This window comes from Patiria miniata, unplaced genomic scaffold, assembly GCF_015706575.1.
Source record: "Patiria miniata isolate m_02_andy unplaced genomic scaffold, ASM1570657v1 HiC_scaffold_10, whole genome shotgun sequence".
Lineage (NCBI taxonomy): Eukaryota > Metazoa > Echinodermata > Asteroidea > Valvatida > Asterinidae > Patiria > Patiria miniata.
Window position 1 is genome coordinate 447615 of NW_024037048.1, and position 18940 is coordinate 466554.

The 18940-nt window shown below is 41.3% G+C and overlaps 1 long non-coding RNA gene across 2 annotated transcripts; it reads left to right on the forward strand.

Annotated features, from left to right (window-relative positions):
* The first annotated feature begins 4311 nt into the window (after positions 1-4311).
* LOC119734727 lies at positions 4312-18294 on the forward strand. Of its 2 annotated transcripts, XR_005272108.1 has the most exons (4): positions 4313-4581; positions 9689-9779; positions 12175-12345; positions 14507-18294. It is a non-coding gene; the product is annotated as an uncharacterized LOC119734727 (long non-coding RNA). The 2 variants fall into 2 exon arrangements; XR_005272107.1 differs by lacking the exon at positions 14507-18294 and having other exon boundaries at positions 4312-4581; positions 12175-13616.
* The last annotated feature ends 646 nt before the right edge of the window (positions 18295-18940 follow it).

The window sequence follows — 18940 nt, forward strand, 5'->3', positions numbered from 1 at the left end:
AGCTTGGCAAGCCCATGTGGGGAAAATACGGGCTGATCCATGTGGGCGCAAGGGCGGATCCAGGGGGGGGCCAAAGGGGGCCATGGCCCCCCCCCCCAAAAACGAAACCAATTTTTTTTATTTTTTAATGTGACATCGCAATAAAGGCAGGCAATGAGTACACCACCATCTTTTCCTCAAAAAAATTGGTTAAAGTGTTCAGAAATTGCCTCAGATCGCACCACAGAGCATCTAGAATCCAAAAAAATTTTTAGACCCACTTTTTTTGGGGGGGGACCAAAATTTTTTTTGGCCCCCCCAAAAATTGTGTTCTGGATCCGCCCTTGTGTGGGCGTCATATGGGATAAACCTGGGCATGCTCATATGGGCACAATACGGGCTTGCCCATATGGTCGGGATTAGGGAAAAAGCTGGGCAAGCCCATGTGGGAAAAATACGGGCTGACCCATGTGGGCGTCATATGGGATAAACCTGGGCACGCTCTTATGGGCAAAATATGGGCTGGCCCATATGGGTGTCATAAGGGGAAAAGCTTGGCAAGCCCATGTGGGGAAAATACGGGCTGACCCATTTGGGCGTCATATGGGATAAACCTGGGCACGCTCATTATGGGCAAAATACAGGCTGACCGATATGGATGTCATTGGGAAAAAACCTGGGCAAACCCATATGGGGAAAATACGTGCTGACCCATGAGGGCGTCATATGGGATAAACCTGGGCACGCTCATAATGGGCAAAATACGGGCTGGCCCATATGGGTGTCATTGGGGAAAAACCTGGGCAAACCCATGTAGGCGGAATACTAGTACTGGCTGGCCCATGTTTGTGTCATAATGGAAAAAATCTGGGCAAGCACGTGTGGGCAAAATACGGGATGGCCCGTATGGGTGTCATAATGCTGGGCAACTCCATGTAGGCAGAATACAGACTGACCCATATGGGGGTAAATGGTAAAAATCGGGTGTGTGGGCAAAATACGGGCTGGCCCATGGGTGTCATTAGGGAAAAAGCTGGGCAAACCCATGTTCGCGGAATACTGGCTGGCCTATAAGGGTATCACATGGGAAAACCGTGGGCAAAACCAAGTGGGCAGAACACCGCCTGGCCCATTATGGGTGTCACATGGGGAAAAGCGGCAATCCAATGTGGGTTGAATACGGGTGGGCTCATGTGGGTGTCACATGGGAAAAACCTGGGCAAACTTATGTGGGCAGAATATGGGCCTGCCCATATGGGTGTTACATGGGGAAAAGCTGATCTAAGTTTGAACTTCTGGTCGAGCCGGAAGTAAACGTCGAAGGAGGTTATGTACAGTTCGCACATGTTGATCTATGAATGTAGCATCGCATTGCAAAGTATGAACACGATTGGTGATATTGTTGAACAGTTATAAGATAAATAATTGATCATATTTCGAACATCAGGTAGAGCCGGAAGTTAAGGTCAAACGAGGTCGTGTACACTGCCAAGTTGTTGTTCAGTGAATTGTCTATGGAATGGGAAAGTATTCACAAGATCGACAGTGTTAGTCAAGAGTTATAAGCTAAAGAAGTTGTTTAGAAAATGTCCTGTTGATCATTAAGAGTTGGTATGCAAATAGTCATGAATATTTATTACGTAACTGAGCATGCTCACTTGTGAAACAAAGCTGTGGGAGGAGCTTGAAAATTTGCTAACTGTGATTTAGAAAATGGAAATTATTGGGCATATATATATAGGAAGTGTGCACACAAAAGATGTAATTAGAAAGGACAGAGAGGGAGGGATGATTATGGGGGATGTGATTACGGGTATAGGGGATGTGATTACGGGGTATATTACACCGCGTTCCCACTTAAATTGGGAAAAGGTGGATCAAGATCCAGCATTTTGGTGTGATCGTTATCTAACCGCAACGAAACCGCAAGACGCGTTCCCACTTATGCTTGATCCACCTTTTCGTACGGAAATGTCGAGTCCGAAGGGTCACTGAGTTCAGAATTGCGCGCGCTCTGTGGGAGTGCCATTGTTGCATGGTTGCATGCTAGGCCAGGATGGGTCAGTTTTCAAACAGCACTATCAGAATTCACAGACAAAAATTACGCGAATTCACCAACATAAATCACGGATCCGTAGAGGATCCGTGCGTGCATAAATTAAAAGGTGAAATCCAACAGAGCCGCTCACGTGTGACATCACGGCAGAAACCAATGCATCGATAAGGGATTCCCTGGTTCTGAAGCTTCTCATTGGTTAGAAACGGTCACATGATGTACTACGACATCATTTTCCAATTTTCTATATTCAATACTTCAGATTTGTCACCTCCGTACGTACCGCGTTATCGGCACTATTCTCATCGCATACTCGTAAGCTTTTCAATGATTCTGTACCAAAGTGAAGTCTTTTGGTGAGTGCGGACTCAGAGTCATTTATGGATGGACAGATAAGTAAAATTTCAGGAATGAAAAAGGTTTAGTAATGGCCGAACACGCAACAAAAATAAGGCATATAGTGTAGTTTTAGGATACCACGTGCGCTTTTGCATGCGCGGTGCTAGCCCGTAGTTCAGCGGTTGTTTATTGTGCATGTTGTAAACGCTGGAAATGTTCACATGAGCTACACGCCTGAAAACGTGTTTCTTCGTTCATGAGACCGCAACATTTTCGCGCCATTCGTGCACCGGGCGGATGTTAACAGGTCAAATTGCCGGATCAGATCCACCTTTTGCGTTCCCATCTGATCGTGATCCGGCAATTGCCGGATCTGATCCACCAATTGGGGGATCTGTATCCTGGTCCAGAGGTGGATCAGAAAAGGTGGATCTGATCCTGATCCACCTTATAACGGTTAGCGTTCCCACTACACACAATTGCCGGATCTGATCCACCAATTGGGGGATCTGATCCGGCAATTTGGCAAAAGGTGGATCAGATCCCCCAATTGGTGGATCAAGTGGGAACGGGGTCTTATGGTTGTAGATGTTATTTGGGAGGATTAAGGGATTAAGTAGGAGAAGTAAAGTTGGAAAGTTAGATGGAGCATTGTGAGATGTATTAGCGAGGAATGTGACTAGGGTATGCAAGTGATTTAATGGAAATATAACGTGATTTGGACATTATGGTGAAAGAGAATGTAATAAAGTAAGATTCAGGATTAAGATTAGGATTAATATGTTTTGGACAACCCACATTTTACCCAGATGGGCCCCACAGCTAACCCATATGGGTTATCTGGGCTGGCCCATATGGGTCCCATAAGGATCTTGGGTGCAAAATTATCTGGGGCCCATATGGGTCCGCGCATATGGGACCCATATCTTGACCCAGATGGGACCCATTAAAGCTTCCCCATATTTTACCCAGATGTTTGCCCAGATGGGCCCCAGACATAACCCATGGCTGGCCCATATGGGTCCCATAATAAGAATCTTGGGTGCAAAATTATCTGGGGCCCATATGGGTCCTCCCATATGGGACCCATATCTTGGCCCCGATGGGGCCCATATGCCACCCATATGGGCTTGCTTCCTGGGCAGTTTAGCAGAGCCTGGTTCCCAGATGACAGCTCCAGATGTACCAGTCCCCCCTCATCACCATGAACAAGCCGAACAGCAGCCGCAGCTGGAGCCAGCAGCACCTCCTGAGCAGCAACCGCATCCGCAGTTGGAGCCAGCAGCACCTCCTGATGAAGGCAGACCATGCAGACAGCGTCATCCCCCAAGACTGTTCGAGTATGCCCGACTCGGAGAACCATCATACCAACAGATGGATCCTCGAGTCACAGCTGTCCAAAGTTTTGCTGCACCTCCCTGGGGAATGCCGATGTATGCAATGCACAACACTGTGGCCCAACCGGGTTACATGCAATTCCCACCAATGATGCCGCCCAGCTGGATGTGGACCCACCCGCCACCTCAGCCAGGTGGGGTTCCTAGAGTGTAACCCTCCGATGAGCAACAGCCAGTAACGACGCCCTAGAAGAAACCCCTATGCAGTGCACACTAGGGGGAAGAGATCGTCGGCCAGTAGCATTGATGTGAGGTCAAACCCACCACGAGCTGTAGACGAGATACGTAGCCTATAGACAAAGACGTTACTGTGCTTGTCATCAAGTTCCAGTCCATTTCACTGATGATCTTGGACATAAGATCCGGAGATGAAGGGAAGTGGAATTAGCTACTTCATCCACCCTGAGTCCCACAAAGTTACTTTGCTGAGGAGAAACCGCCTAGTAACTGATGAGTGTTATGCTCTTGAAATGGACACACAATGAACCGTTTCTCTGATGAATAGGATCAGATGTAGTTATAAGTTTGTAAATGTTAGAGACAACATTTCTTTTTGCAGGGGTGAGTGTAGAGGCCATGGAAATTGGTCACCCCCTTTTTCAATTTTGCCCCTCCCCTTTTATAATGTAATAGTCCAGACTTTGCTTTACCTCTGAAAATAATGGACTGATCCAAGAGTTGCCACATCAGCAAGGGACAGGAAGTTGGCTTCATTGTTCTTACAAGCAATGACCCTGCCAACATCTGCAATAAAGTTGTCCTCATGCATTTCTGTATCTTTGGCTGACAACTCTCCATTATTTCTTACAGGTATGTCTATTTTAACTTTCATTTCTGATAATTCACATTCATAGATTTCCTTTGATTTAAGCCTTTGTATTGTGTTTAGTTGTTTTAATTCTTTAGACTGTTAATGTTGAGACTTGAGGAAATAAGTAGTTAAGTTCTGAAACATTCGATTCCTCAAAGTTTGTGAAGAAGTTCATTATTAAGTTAAGGTTCAAAGTTCCTTCATTGCATTCATTTATTCTGTGAAACTTGTATAAGTGTTGAAACATGAAGTTTTAGACAACTGTGAGATCATGTTTCTGATTGATGAATTAGTGTTCAGTTGAAGACAGTTGATTGAGGAAAGTTTCACTTTTAGACCCAGAATTAATTGCAAGGTTCCTTTATGCAAGAAGTAGGAGTGAAGATGGTTTCAGTTGAGATGGATTCTCTGAAGCATTTGTACACGTAGAGGTTTAGCATATTTTAGTTAGAAGTTAAGTTATCTTTGATTTTGCCTCATGTACTGCCTTTAGTTTAGAACAAAGGAATCTTGAGACATGCACATGGACCAGTCAAGACCATGCTGGGGCCCTGTGTGAGTCTTGTTTGCTCAACCAGAGTTAATCCTCAATTGTTTATCTCTGCATCCTGTGCATGGAGCAGTAGGGCTGTGCATGTTGCAGTGCCATGGACATACATGTATGTATGCACGTGTATGTCAGTATCGATATGGTGTTCCATTGATATATTAGATATCGATTATACAAGTGTGTCACAATTAATCGATATTGGTAGAAGGAATTGGTCTTTTGCATTTCGTGTTTCTTAACTAGAATTTGTGTTTTACTTAGGTTTTATACTTGTATTTTAAATGTATTGTTGGATTTGTTCTTACAAGCAATGACCCTGCCGACATCTGCAATAAAGTTGTCCTCATGCATTTCTGTATCTTTGGCTGACAACTCTCCATTATTTCTTACAGGGTCACCAACTTCATCATTTTAATGTAACTCTCGTAAGTGCCATCTCTGGCAATTACACAGGTGTAACAGTTTGTCCAACTTGAAAAGATAAGGTTTTAAGATCGAATGTTATAGCTAACATAAAAATTGATTGGTAACAGCTTTCAGTTCTGCATGCTCCCACATTTTTTTTTGGGGGGGGGGGGGAAGAGATCTGTCAAAAAGAAAAATGGCCATAAATGAAGTTGTTATCAACAGACTTTACGCAGCTAGCATTTTAAAAAGGGATTCAAAAATACTGTTAAGAACCCAGAATGCTTGATTATGGAAATCTAGCGCCCTCTGGATTCACTCTGTCCATGAAGTACACAATCTTCTTGTTGTCTTTTATAGTTCCTGTATTTTACCCATTTATCGTAAATTGCCAACTTGTACTTTTATTCCCAGGGTCTCTTACCAAGCACAGCGCATGATGCAATACCACGCGCGCTACTGCATGCATTATTCATGTAGCGATGTACATGTGCGCGACTGACCACACCTCCCTTCGCCCCAGCGAGCTAAGTTCCTTTCCCCATAGCATGCGTGCTTTGGCGTTCTCCGAGAGACTGCTCAGCGGCACAGAGCGTTTCTCTACCCCGTGTGTTACCCATGAACTCTAACTGGAGTTCTCGGTCCAGTTTTCCAGTCCCATACTTAGCTCGAGGGAATGGAATGTTACCCTTGCGTGGTCGCGTAGCTGGGCGTGGTAAGACATCCTGCGGTGTCAATAACCTGTGACACAGTAACCTTTTAGCTTGTCACTCACTCCATCAAGGTTGCTTGAGATGTTGTGTAAACACTTTTGCACTCTGATCTAACTATTTGCACACATCTCTCTCTGAATTTGCACACTTCTCTCTCCATGTTTTCCCTTATGTAAATGCACACGTTTCTAGTCTCTTGCACTAGGCACTCTTAGTAAATCATGTGACTAGTCATTTGACCCTTAGACATGGAAGATTACTATTGGTTAATTCCTAAATCAGTGCTCATGCATTATTTAATCCCGAGACTTCTACTGCCTATAAATACCGGAGGTTTTCCTCACTTTCGGCAGTGCGGCGAACCACGAAACCAATGTAGTGCGAACGAACCCTAAACCCAAAGTTGTGCGGCGAACTTATATGTTGTGCGGTAACTCATATGATGTGCGACGAACTCGACTCTGACAGACCGATTGTTGTGCGACTCTTGTCACTACGAAGCATCGGCCTCCCTCGGTGGTTGAGGCGCGGTGAAGTAATAGTGCAATCACTAGTACTAGTGTTATTATGAAGCATCCTTCTCCTAGATCCCTCGAGGAGTGTGTAGAAGCTGGTGAAATAGTAATACACTAGTCCCAATGGTGCTGTGCGGTTTCGAATGGCCATTGGACTGCTAGTCTTTAGCTTGAACATGTTGTGCGGTTGTCTGGTGTTCTAGCCCAGCCAGAGCTAGTTCATCCCCGTCACCACAGCGGACCGCTCCCGCGGTGGCCAGCCGGCTCCCCGTAGCCATTCCCCCGTAGTTCAGCTATGCTAGCCCAGTCTTGTCATAAACACTATCCTTGGTGCATAGTGCCTCGATTGACCTTGGATACCCGATATGCCACATGCACACTTTGGTTCGAACTGTAGTGCAGCCTGGTACACTTGCTGGCCCCGTCCAGTTGCCGTTGCCTCCCCGGTCACCGTAGTGGACCGCTCCCGCTTTGGTCTGGCCGTCGATAACTCGTACCGTGCCGGTGCCCACTCAGTTCGTATTGGTTGACATGGTTTTGCCATAGTACATAGTACATGTATAGACTTTGTAGACGCCAACCTGTTATCTCTATAACGCTACCAAAGACTACCAAAAGGAGAAACCCTATAGGTTGATGAAATCTAACAAAGTTATATAAAGTGATGAGATAAATAAATCAGTGTATTGACATGTGTGACTGTCACCCCAAAGCTCTGTTTTCCTCCAACTTATTGAATTATTGTTGACTCTAATAAATGTTTCATGAACTGCTATTAGGGAACGTAACAATACCAAGACAGTTTACGCATTCCTATTGGTCGAGAGCCTGTCACGTGGCCGGTCTTAAACGAATGATAAAGACATGCCTAGCTGGTCTTAAACACTTTCCAGTGTCACATGAAATTTGGACTCCCATGAAATTGGGTGCCTTAAGTTTTAACGTTTCATTGGTTGAACGTGCACATCCTCACGTATGCATGCGCAATACTACCAGTGAATCAGTATTTCATATGGTCCGAAATTCACACTACACCAGCCCAGCTCCATTTTACACGACATCACGTACTCAAGCGATGCGCACGCCAATGTCCTTATAAGGTAATGAGTTGTGGAGGGGCATTCCATATTATAGTCAGAGGGGTATTTCGTAAAACATGAAGTAAAATTGTTGAACAAAATGGTTGGCAACGTCTAGTTTTTCACTTGTTTTGATTTTTGGACTGAAAAGATTCTGGGTTTTTTTACCAAAAAGGTTTTTATGAATGGGAATAAATATGTGCTCGGTCGGTATTGACCACTCTGTTAAAGAGCAGTGGGAGTCTGCATGGGTGATAATTACCCATCCAGACTCCCACCGGTCTTAAACATAGTGTTATAATACCTCCCGAACACACATTTATGCCCTTATTATATACATGTTTGTATCAGACAAGTTGAAGCGTCTTATTACAAAACCACTCAAAAATGACATCTCAAGTTCTCACACATGTACTTTATATGTTGATTTTATTTCTGATTACACTTTTGTTAAGAAAACATTAAAAAAAAATCATAAAAATACAGAAAGACATCAATGACTGCAAAACTGTTTTGGTATTTTCTTACATACTTCAGGCACAATGTGGTTTAAGTAATCACCAAGAGAAATACAACAACTGATTTCTTTATCATAATCCAATTGTATTATATCTATTTTGGGGAGCTGGGGGGGGGGGGGGCAATTTAAACCGGCACAGTTTTTACCCACACAAGAAGAATGGTATTTAGATGACATAATTTTGTTCAATCTATACTGAATGAGCATTACTCATTTATTTTCAACTGACAAAATGAGCTGTATGAGCACTTTTATACATCACAGGCCAATTACATAATTGTTGCATATAACCATGCCAAAAGTCTCATCAATTTGAAGGACTCACTTTTTGTTTGCAAACTTTTTTTAAGAGAAACTTAATTTATATTCCCCTATTTGGAAGCTTTGACTGGTAACATTACAACTGCAATTTGTTTCAGCTGAAACCGCCTTACAGTTTTTATGATTGTGGCGCAATGGTGTGCTTGCAACGAGTTATTTATAGCGCGAGTTATTTATAGCACCCTCTGTAGTGGGGTCTGTTCGCGCGTTCCAAAGCAGGAGTGGATCACAGTGCGTCGTTGAGAACGGACGTGAATTGCGGCGTCTCGTGGAGAACGAACGTGTGTGTGCGTTGTCGTGTTGCTGCACTGACGTGCTGACGACTGGGCGAGGACAGGAGGTTAGTAGCTGGAGACACACCGGGGATCTGCTCTATGGTCTGTGTGTTAATTGCTACTTCGTGGGCTGTATCCACTGGGGCCTCGGGAGTCCTGCCGCCGGTAACTCGGGGTAGCCCGATAGTAATTAAGTCGCAAAAGAGCGTGGGGAGCGCTGCGAATAGTCCACCCTCGACGCAGGTGCCGTTTCATTCAGTAATTATTGTTGATTAACTCTTACAATATTTCTTACATTCTAATTGAACCTAATAGAGAATTAAAAGAACTTGATTCTCGTTGTTGTTTGGTAAATAAAGGTATCAGTGTCTGTTCCTTCATCGTTTGTTCAGTCTGCCAGTCAGTGTCCCTCCCTAAAGTGAACACCCTAAAGGAGACTACTTTGTACGTGTTGGCGGCATATGGCCTTCCGAATGGTCGCATTCCGTAGGTCACCTAGATTACCGCTCGTCTAGGCTTACCAAAGGTTTAGTCAGGAGGCCAGGGCGACCTGAGTTTGGGGAGCCCCAGTTCAATCAGCGCCACATTATTTTGAATATTGTTTTAAGAATCAATTCATGTTTTGTTGTCGCTCCATCTATTCCGTGAAAACCACCCCAAAAAAATGGCCCACCGGCTTCCTTTTTTGAGGTTGAATCAAATTGTTATTATTATTTTTTTAATTTCAGGGATAATCTTTTTTAAAAGATGTTTCAGGAATTCAGATGCTCCACCAGATGTCATGCACTTCTATTATAGTTGAAAACATGTTACCATGAGGTAAGAGTTCGCAAACTTATTCTAATCTGGAGGTTTAACCATATATTGATGTTTATAAAGCTAATACACAACATTCCATCTTAAATTTAAAACTTTATCATTGTATGTTGGACAAAACTGTAACGAAGATATTTATGCATCCCGATGAGAAATAACAAAAATCTAGAATATAATATGTAAGAAGTATCATCTAGCAAGCAGTCATTGGCCGAGTTTAGGCAGGTCATGTTCTTGACACGAGCATATCATTCTTACAAAACCCAACATATCATGGTGTGAGATCCTGTTCCGAGTGCAGTGTCCCTAATTTTGTCTTATGTTGTGTAATTCAAGTCAGTTGTGTGTATAAAAAGCGTGTGGTCAGCCCTGTCAACCAAAATGGCAATAGCGAAAAAATTACACATAAGTGGATTTAAGTTTTAGCACAAAACGTGTTCGACAGCGACTAAGTGAAATTCAAGCCCTGATAAGAACACCTTTATACTTTGCATAAAGCCAGCAAGGTGATACATTGTCCCAAAAGTTCAAAAATTATTTTCGTCTTACCATGTTTTGGAGACGCTAACTGCACAGTACTCTCTCCGTGATAAAGGTACTGATGTGCACTTTGTAGCAGCAAGCCTACATGAATGAAGACAAAGAATAAAAAAAATGATACTTATAGCTGAAATTTGAACATGGCTTCACCCAAATTTCTGCTACCTAAGGCCCCCCCCTCAAAAAAATTATTCTGCTTCCGATTACATGCCTTTCAAAAATATGGTCAGCAGGTCGGATTTTTTTATATTTTTTTGCCAATTTGGTTTTGTGCTGACTGAATGGGGTACTCAATTTATAAGCTAAGTTTCAGCCTGAACTATTTCCATTGCATTACAAAAGCTATACCAAAAAATGTCCACAAAAAGTGATTAAAACTTACCTTTATTATTGTAAATATGTTTACGTTCAATAATTTATAAAAATAATGGAAAATTCAGGCCGTACGCACCATATGCACAACGCTAGTCAAGACAGGAAACTTGCCAATATTGTCCGTACATCGCGCGGTAGCATGCGTGATGCACTGTGTGTGACTGGCGGGCAATGAACCTTTTTTTTTTACGGGTAGAAAATTTTATGGGAAACACGCTGCATCGTATCACCCCAAATCTGAGTAGTACGACCTTGAAATGAACTCTTGAACACGGAAAATATATACACAGACAAGTTAGATCAAGTTCTGTGAATTAACTTGCAAAAATGTTCTTTCTCCATCTGTGTTTGCTTGCCATTTTTACAATGTCAAACCCAACCAGTTGACAATGCACCGCTGCCAGCCATGCATATACCATGCACAGACTGGTTACCACATTTTCATCATGTCTTCTAAATTGGCCGTTGTGCGCAGCGCGGCGGAAACCAGTCATCACTGTATTGAGCTAACATTACGCTGGTGTTTATAGTCAACACGACATCGAATTGTGAACTAGTTATCGGAACTTATAAAACAGAGGGAACTTATAAAACAGAGCTTTCTTTTTAAAAAATAAATAGCAAATGTAAGTAGGAAAACAAATAAATACAAACATTTTTTACACAAAAGGGTTGTTGAGAGGTGTTTTGTAAAGAAAGAAAAGACAACAGGATTTTTTATTTATTTATTTATTTATTTATTTATTTATTTTTTTTTTAAGGGTCGGTCAGGTAACCGGAAGCAGAACAATTTTTTGGGGCCTAATGTGCATGTATTTAAAGAAGGCAGTGTTTTTGTTTGCTTTTTTACTTCCATGAAATACATTTTTTATCATTCATGGGCTACACACCAAATGTTGCGAAGTTTGGATGTTTGGACCACATTAATTTCAACCAAAGGGTGTACTTTCGTCAGACCAAATTCCATTTTTCCCCGTTTCTAAATTTTGCAAATACAATTTTCTTTTAAAAATGAAATACATTCAGTTTTATTTATAGAATGTCAATAAAACATTAACAGTACCGTGAATGAACCAAATAGGTTTCTGCATAGCACTTGCCTCGAGGGGTATTGTCATCGCCCTAGGCGATGACAATACCCCTCGAGCCTCTCGGCTGAGGGGTAAAAATCAGTTCTTGGAAAAGATTTGCACAAATATAAAGACGTTATAAATTATTCCGTGAACGTTCTGACTTCATATTGCAAGACAGCTGACAAGCAATTTGTGATCTGGAGAATTCGTCACGGGAGGAACTGTGCAAAATTCTATGCAGGAGTTCGCCAAACCAACGGAGAATTGTATGCACATAATTATATCATTGATAACTATTCGCTATGGATTGCAACGTTACATCCAACGTGCGTCAGGTATTGACATTGTTGCAAATGAACAATTCAAACCAGCTAACAATGTCTTCTTTGCCATGCTTGTAAAACTTAAAGCTGAAGGAAAGGGAGCAGTGCAGCACAAGACTCCTATCAGCAAAGAAGACATGGACCAAATTATGTCAGCATCAGCCCGTGGACCAAGCAACTCCCTTGGCACTTCAAATCAACGTATTCGTTGACATAATTATGCATTTCTGCAACAGCTAGGGCAGGAAAATCTTCATGGTATGATTTAATCCCATTTTGCAATTCAGACTGACTCAAAAGGGCTGAAATTATGTGCCAATTGCTTGTGACAGGTCTGCAAACAAAGAATCATCAAGATGATATGGGTGATGGTGAAGCAAGCCAGGCAGGAAGAATGTTTGAAAAACCCAGCAAGTTCTTCTTAATTGTCCGCTCAAGTCATTCGTGCTGTACTTTAGACTGAACCCAAACTGTGACATGTCATGGCAACGTCCAAAAAAGAACATTGGGTGACAAAATGAAGAACATATCCAAACAATCACAATGCTCCAAAGTGTACACAAATCACTGTCTGGCAACAACGATAACCACACTTGATGCCAAAGGTTTTGAGGCATGCCACACCACGAGAGTGGGTGGAATAAGAGTCCAGTATCAGGAGCTACAGCAGAGTAGGTGAAGAACAAAAAAGGAAAAATAGCCTGGCCCTCTCAAATAATGTTTGTGGAGATTCAACAACAGACACACACTGTGAAGCTATCAAGCAACAAGCACACATACATGTATACAGCTAGTGGCTCCAATTTGTCCATTGCTGACCATGTCACAAGGGGAGAACATTCTCAATGAACTTGCAACATTTCCCTTTGAGACCTATGAACTTTCTTTCTCATCATGATATGAATATCAACTAAAAAATGTTAACTACAACTTTCATGGATGCGTGGTTAATATTCATAATCACTAAGTGTACATTCACAGTAACACCGATCAGCAACTCAAAACAATCTAGGGAAACTTAAAATTTAATTGTTGAAAAGTTTAATTGTTTATTGTTGAATTGCTCCAACTTCTCTATTGCTGACCATGTCACAAGAGGACCACATTCTCATCGAACTTGAAACATCTCCTCCCAGAGCCTTAGACCTGTGAATTTTTTTTCTCATCATAATGTAAATGTGAATAGTCATAATCATTTGTGGGTACACCCACATGAAACAAACACTGAACAGCAACTCAAAAACGAAATCTAGGGTAACTAAAAACATTCCTTTAATTGAATAGCTAATTGTTGAATTGCTTTAATATGAGATAATTTTTTAATTAAAACAGTTCAATTATAAATCCCTAAAAAGTTTCATTTCTTATTTTATATTTTCAACTGAGGTGTGTTATAAAACGGGGACATTTCTATAGTCCGAAGTACCATTAGTCCGACGTCCCATTGCTCTATACGTTCCATGGGTATAAACGTCCCATTGGTCCAACGTCCCATTGGCCCGAAGTAACATTGGCCCGAAGTCCCATTGGCCCGAAGTCCCATTGGTCCGAAGTCCCATTGGTCCAAAGTCCCATTTGTCCAATGCCCCATAGGGTTAGGGTTAGGGTTAGGGTCACCAACCTGAACCAGTGGAACTAAACAGTATTATGTTTCGTTAAGGACGAATGGGACTTCGGACCAATGGGACGTCAGACCAATGGGACCTCGGACCAGTGGGACTTCGGACCAATGGTACTTCGGACTATCGAGACGTAACCTTATAAAACACATATGAACTGGCATAATTCGGTCACTATAGTGCACGTCTATGCCCCCCTCGGGCCTGTGAGTGACCAGAAGAGGGTGCTATTTCCCGAGGCCGAAACACCCTCTTCTGGTCACTCACAGTCCCTCAGGGCGCATAGACGTGCACTAGTGAACACATCGCCAGTTTATGTGTATACTAGAGATCTATGTCTGTTTGCAACAGAACATATATACATGTATAGGGCTTTTATGGGGTTTTTTTAACAGGTCCCTGACTATGCATGTACAAAGTTTCAATTGAATTTGTCCTATGGTTGTTCAGATGTATTACTTAAATATGCACCTTTAAGACTACACCACAAGACCCGTGATCCCGTGCTCAAACAATGCATGAGGTCACCGGTCAGATTTGTGAATAGCCTAACCTTTCCACAGACTAACATCCAAGAAAGCAAGTTCATTTCATTTACCAATTGCAAAAATTATTGCACTTCCAATTTTAACCGGAAAGAACGGTTAAATGCAAATTTGCACGTTAATTCAAATTTTAAGATGCTGGATTATTCTAGTAATTCCCGTAAAAAGCAAAATCAGATCTGTGTTCCTTTATTATGTTCAGGTTTGGCAGATGATATGTTTCCATTATTTCACAAACCTCCATTTGTTCCCCAGAATGAAAAAAGACAAAGAAAACTACTTGTGACCACGGGAACCGGCTCTTCAAGTTTAGAGATGGAAATATTACTGCTTTTATTTCTCATCAGTGGCCGCATGGCAGCAAAGCGCAGCCAGCGCTGTAAAACGACTTTTACAACATGTGTGTGCTCTTCTTGGTGGCTAACACAAGACTGAATCAAGCTAATCTAAACCACAGGAGTGCCTCGCATTCCTGGGCAGACCACATAGGGATTATGAATAAACATTCATTGCTAAAGAGGTGATAAAACAAAGTAACTGGTGTAGAAAAATATTGATTTATTCGGTTGAGTACTGGGACGAATTAAAATAAATCTGCTTTATCATTGATATGTAAATGAGACACGGTAGAGTGGTTAAGGGCGGGTAATTTGAATAGGGAGTGGCACAGGAATGTGTGCGTGGTTGGATTGAAGGTAGATCACTTCACGCTTGCGAGCAGCAACGACAACACACAATTTTTGTGGCGCTGTACTTCCATTGCGTTATATCAGCAAATGGGAGAGACGGCAGTTTTGCTCTCCTAAAGTCAATTTGACATCTCATTTTAAGAAGCTACATTACATTAAAGGCTACTGACAACAGAGCTCGCCCCTACATCGGTATCAATCAAGACAAGACAGTCGTCAATAGCAGAGGGACCGAAGATCGGAAAGCAGAAAGCAGAAAGCCAGTTTACGAAGCTAAGTTAAATTACAGTCTTTTTAATTTGCAAAAATGTAGTTGCAGATGTTGAAATTCACAGAAGATTTTTTTGAGAACGGAGAGAATTCTGGTTCCAAACGAAGAGGGTTCTGGAGATTTACTTTCCCACCGTGAATTGTGGGGACTTTTACACTAGTTCTTTTGTTATAAGATGTAACCAGTCCCAGAAAATGGTCAATTTCTGAAAACCCACACTCTACTTGTTTGAGACGAAATATAGGCCCTAGATTGAATCGATGTTCTGCCATATAAGTTGTTGGAAACCCATAATAAAGCCGTTTATCATTAATCCTTTGTAAGTTTCAATTCAGTGACAACATTTGAATGTCGTCCGAAAAGGGAGTAGATAGCCCTGGCATCACTATCAGTCAAATTTGGTGATACGCCCATATTTCTTTGTTCCTTGACAATGCATTGATTCACGTTGAAGTTTGATCTGAAAATCTTAATATCACCTTGTGAGCGTTTGACCAATCAGGTTTTCCTGGGTTTCACAGAAATCGGTTTTTCCAATTGTTCCAATTCCTACCATCATATGTGTCTTTAAATTGAGTGTACCAAAATAGTACGACCGCTGGAAAAGGGGGCAATTGCAAGAACAAGGATAGTTGTCTTAGAGGACGGCTTGGAACACTCCAGTTTCCTTCAGAAAGCCATAGACTAGAGAGCACAGTGCTCAAACCAAAAGTGGTTGGTTCTAAAAATGCGCAAAACGGGGTTGAAGTGGTGAGGAAGTTGGTTCAGAAGGTGAGAAATGCAGAATTATGCATACATGTCATGTAGCCCCTATAGATGACTTGCTTAACGATGGTTTAGAGATTTTGCCATCTTATTCCATCTTATAACAATTGCTTTCAGAAAGTCAGAGAGCACATGCTCAAGATGTCTTTTAGACAATGATTGAGTTTGCCAGTTCCTTCAAAACCAGAGAGAAGATTTAGTTCTAGTAGGCTTAACTTGAGATTCGTAAGTCCAAAGGTATTTAGAATCCCGTTTCACTGATGTATTTACATCTGTTCTCAACAAAGTTCACTAGTCTTGTTCGGAGTAAAGTTCCTTCAGTTTCAAAACTGTTCCACCGACGCTGGACGCACTGGCAGTACAAAAGGGATTCAATAGAATATTTGGGCATCGGTCAGATAGCGAGATGACTCGAAGCTCGACTCGGAGAGAATCGAAGACAGTGAAATTGGCCTCAAGTTAACCCTTCTATAGAAACATGCATGGTCAGCCTAGTTTATTACTTGGCCTAATCTTGGCCAAGATAACCACATTGGTTTAATATGAAAGCCACGAGTATCACCATACAAGAGTTTAGTGGTTTACGTGGCAATAAAGTTAGGGTCAGAGTCGTTTCTGACAGAAGTGTAAAACGAGATGCGTTCAGAACGCCAACAAGACAGTCTCAGCAGACTTACACCAAAATATGGTGATATCCTCAGCAGATGTTTGGTATTGTAAAAGTTACAATTGATCTCCCCAGCGGATGTTGATTCAGATTTGGCAAATAAGCTTTTATTTGTATTCAGAGTATAGTTGTAGCAATAAGCAGTGAGAAATGCGCTTTTAATTAAATGCACTTAATAAAGAAAGTGTTTAATAAGTTGACGCATGATTTTAATCTCGTTAAAGTAACAATCATTGTTATTTTCCTTTCTGGAAGCTCATCTTAAACAGCGATAATTGGAGGCAGCGGATTCCTCCATCAGCCAAAAGTCAAGAGCTGGATATAGTCTCGCCAGTCAACTGCCTTCCATGCTACTCGAGTCACAAGCCCCATCAACAGTCTCGCAGTACAGATCATCCTTCACGAGATGGCGACAATGGGCAGAGTTGCATGGAATATCATCCCTACCCGCAGATCCTTACACGGTAGCCTTATACCTGATCCATATTGGAACTCTGCAACATCACCATGCACCTACAGTCACAAACTCTTTATCTGCCATGTCATGGGTTCATCTCATGGCTAGTTGGGGACCATGATACAACCAAAGACCCTCTCGTGTCATACACCGCGCTAAAGGTCTGACAAGAACACTGGTTAAGCCAAAGAAAGATCCAATTACACCAGATATTCTTTCTGAGATGGTGCCAAAATAGGGTAAAAACCGTTCAGTACACATCTTATTTTATATAAGAATCATGGTCAAGGCCCTTATTTCATATACCGGGTCTTACCGGGTCTTATCGACTCAGTGAGTTAGCCGCACTTTAATTGACGTATTTACGTGTTATCTCATGCACTCGGCAATGTGAATTCAGTTATTATTGAGAGGTAATTATTGTCAACATGTACAGTTGCAATGTTGAAATTGTATGTTAAGTGAGTCAAAGTCTTCCCTTCAGATAAAGACCTTCTTTTGTGTTCAGAAACTTAAACAAATGTTAAAGAAGAGTATAAAGTGATTTCACAGAGGTATAAACCGATGAAGTACTCGAGAGTTTGAGAGGGAAGGTTCGAGTTTTCCTAGAGCAGCCCCATGCTGCTGTTGGAGTCTTAGCGGCTATCAAAGCAGATATCCAACAGGCTGTTCAAGCCTCATGGACACTATATCAGAGACAGCGAAGGATACTTTAATATATCCAAGAGAGTGATTGCAATATGATGTTAAATATCTAAATCCTTTTGGGGATTCAGCATTACAGACCCGTTCTTTATAGTTCATACCGGTTGCTGCTGCAAGCACAAATACCAAAATCAGGATGATTTGATTGTTTATTGTGTAGAATGGTGTTGAAATGATAAGCTACCCTTAGAGTCTATCTAATGAATGATAATGAGGTATGAAGTCAGGCCTCCTGCCTGGAGTTGATTACTTTTCCAGAAACTTTGAATGTGTGGCTGACCCATCCAGGGCCAAAGGACAGGTTTTCTCATGGTGGTTCTTAATAAAAAGAACAAAAATATAACATGTACATAAAACAATGTAGATAATAATAATTTCAATACTTGGAAACATGAAAACAATTCCAAACTTGTGAAAAAGCAATCCCACATACATCCCACATACTGACTGTTGGGATATAAAATATTCAGAAAACTTTCAGTAGAAATAGGAAAAACCAAAGGTGCCAAAAAAGATAACATTGAAATATGTTTCAAATATTTCACCGGTTACATACGGAAACCTGACCGAAAAGGAAAACAGTGTTTCTGCCACAAGAAGGCGCTGCTTGCTTTTCACAAACAGCAGTGTTCATCAGAAAGATGAAATCGACTGGTTACAAATATGGACTTTGTTTTAATTTGAATCTGATATAAAATCACATAAAACATATAACCAGGCCTCTCGACCTTAATGCTAGCCCAGCATACAATGTCTAGTAAAAACTGCTGCGGGCTTGTGATTGGTGCTTAATTATGAGGCGCCAAGTGTAAATAAATTATTGAACAAAATTATTTGTATATAATTCATTATTTATTAAATAATTCATTTTTCAGCTTATTTAGGCTTACTTATTTAGGCCTATATATAATGCATTATTTACATATCATGAATTTCTCCTCGGACAATTATATATAAATAATCGTTTGGCAGTTTGCATTATATTTAAATTTATATGCCACTATCATTTACAAATATTTTTTTTGCAACCTAATTTTTTACATATAATTTGTCAATGTAATGTTAGTATTTATAATTTTTGGCAACATAATTATTAACAAATAATTTTTGCAAATAACTATAATTATTTATATAT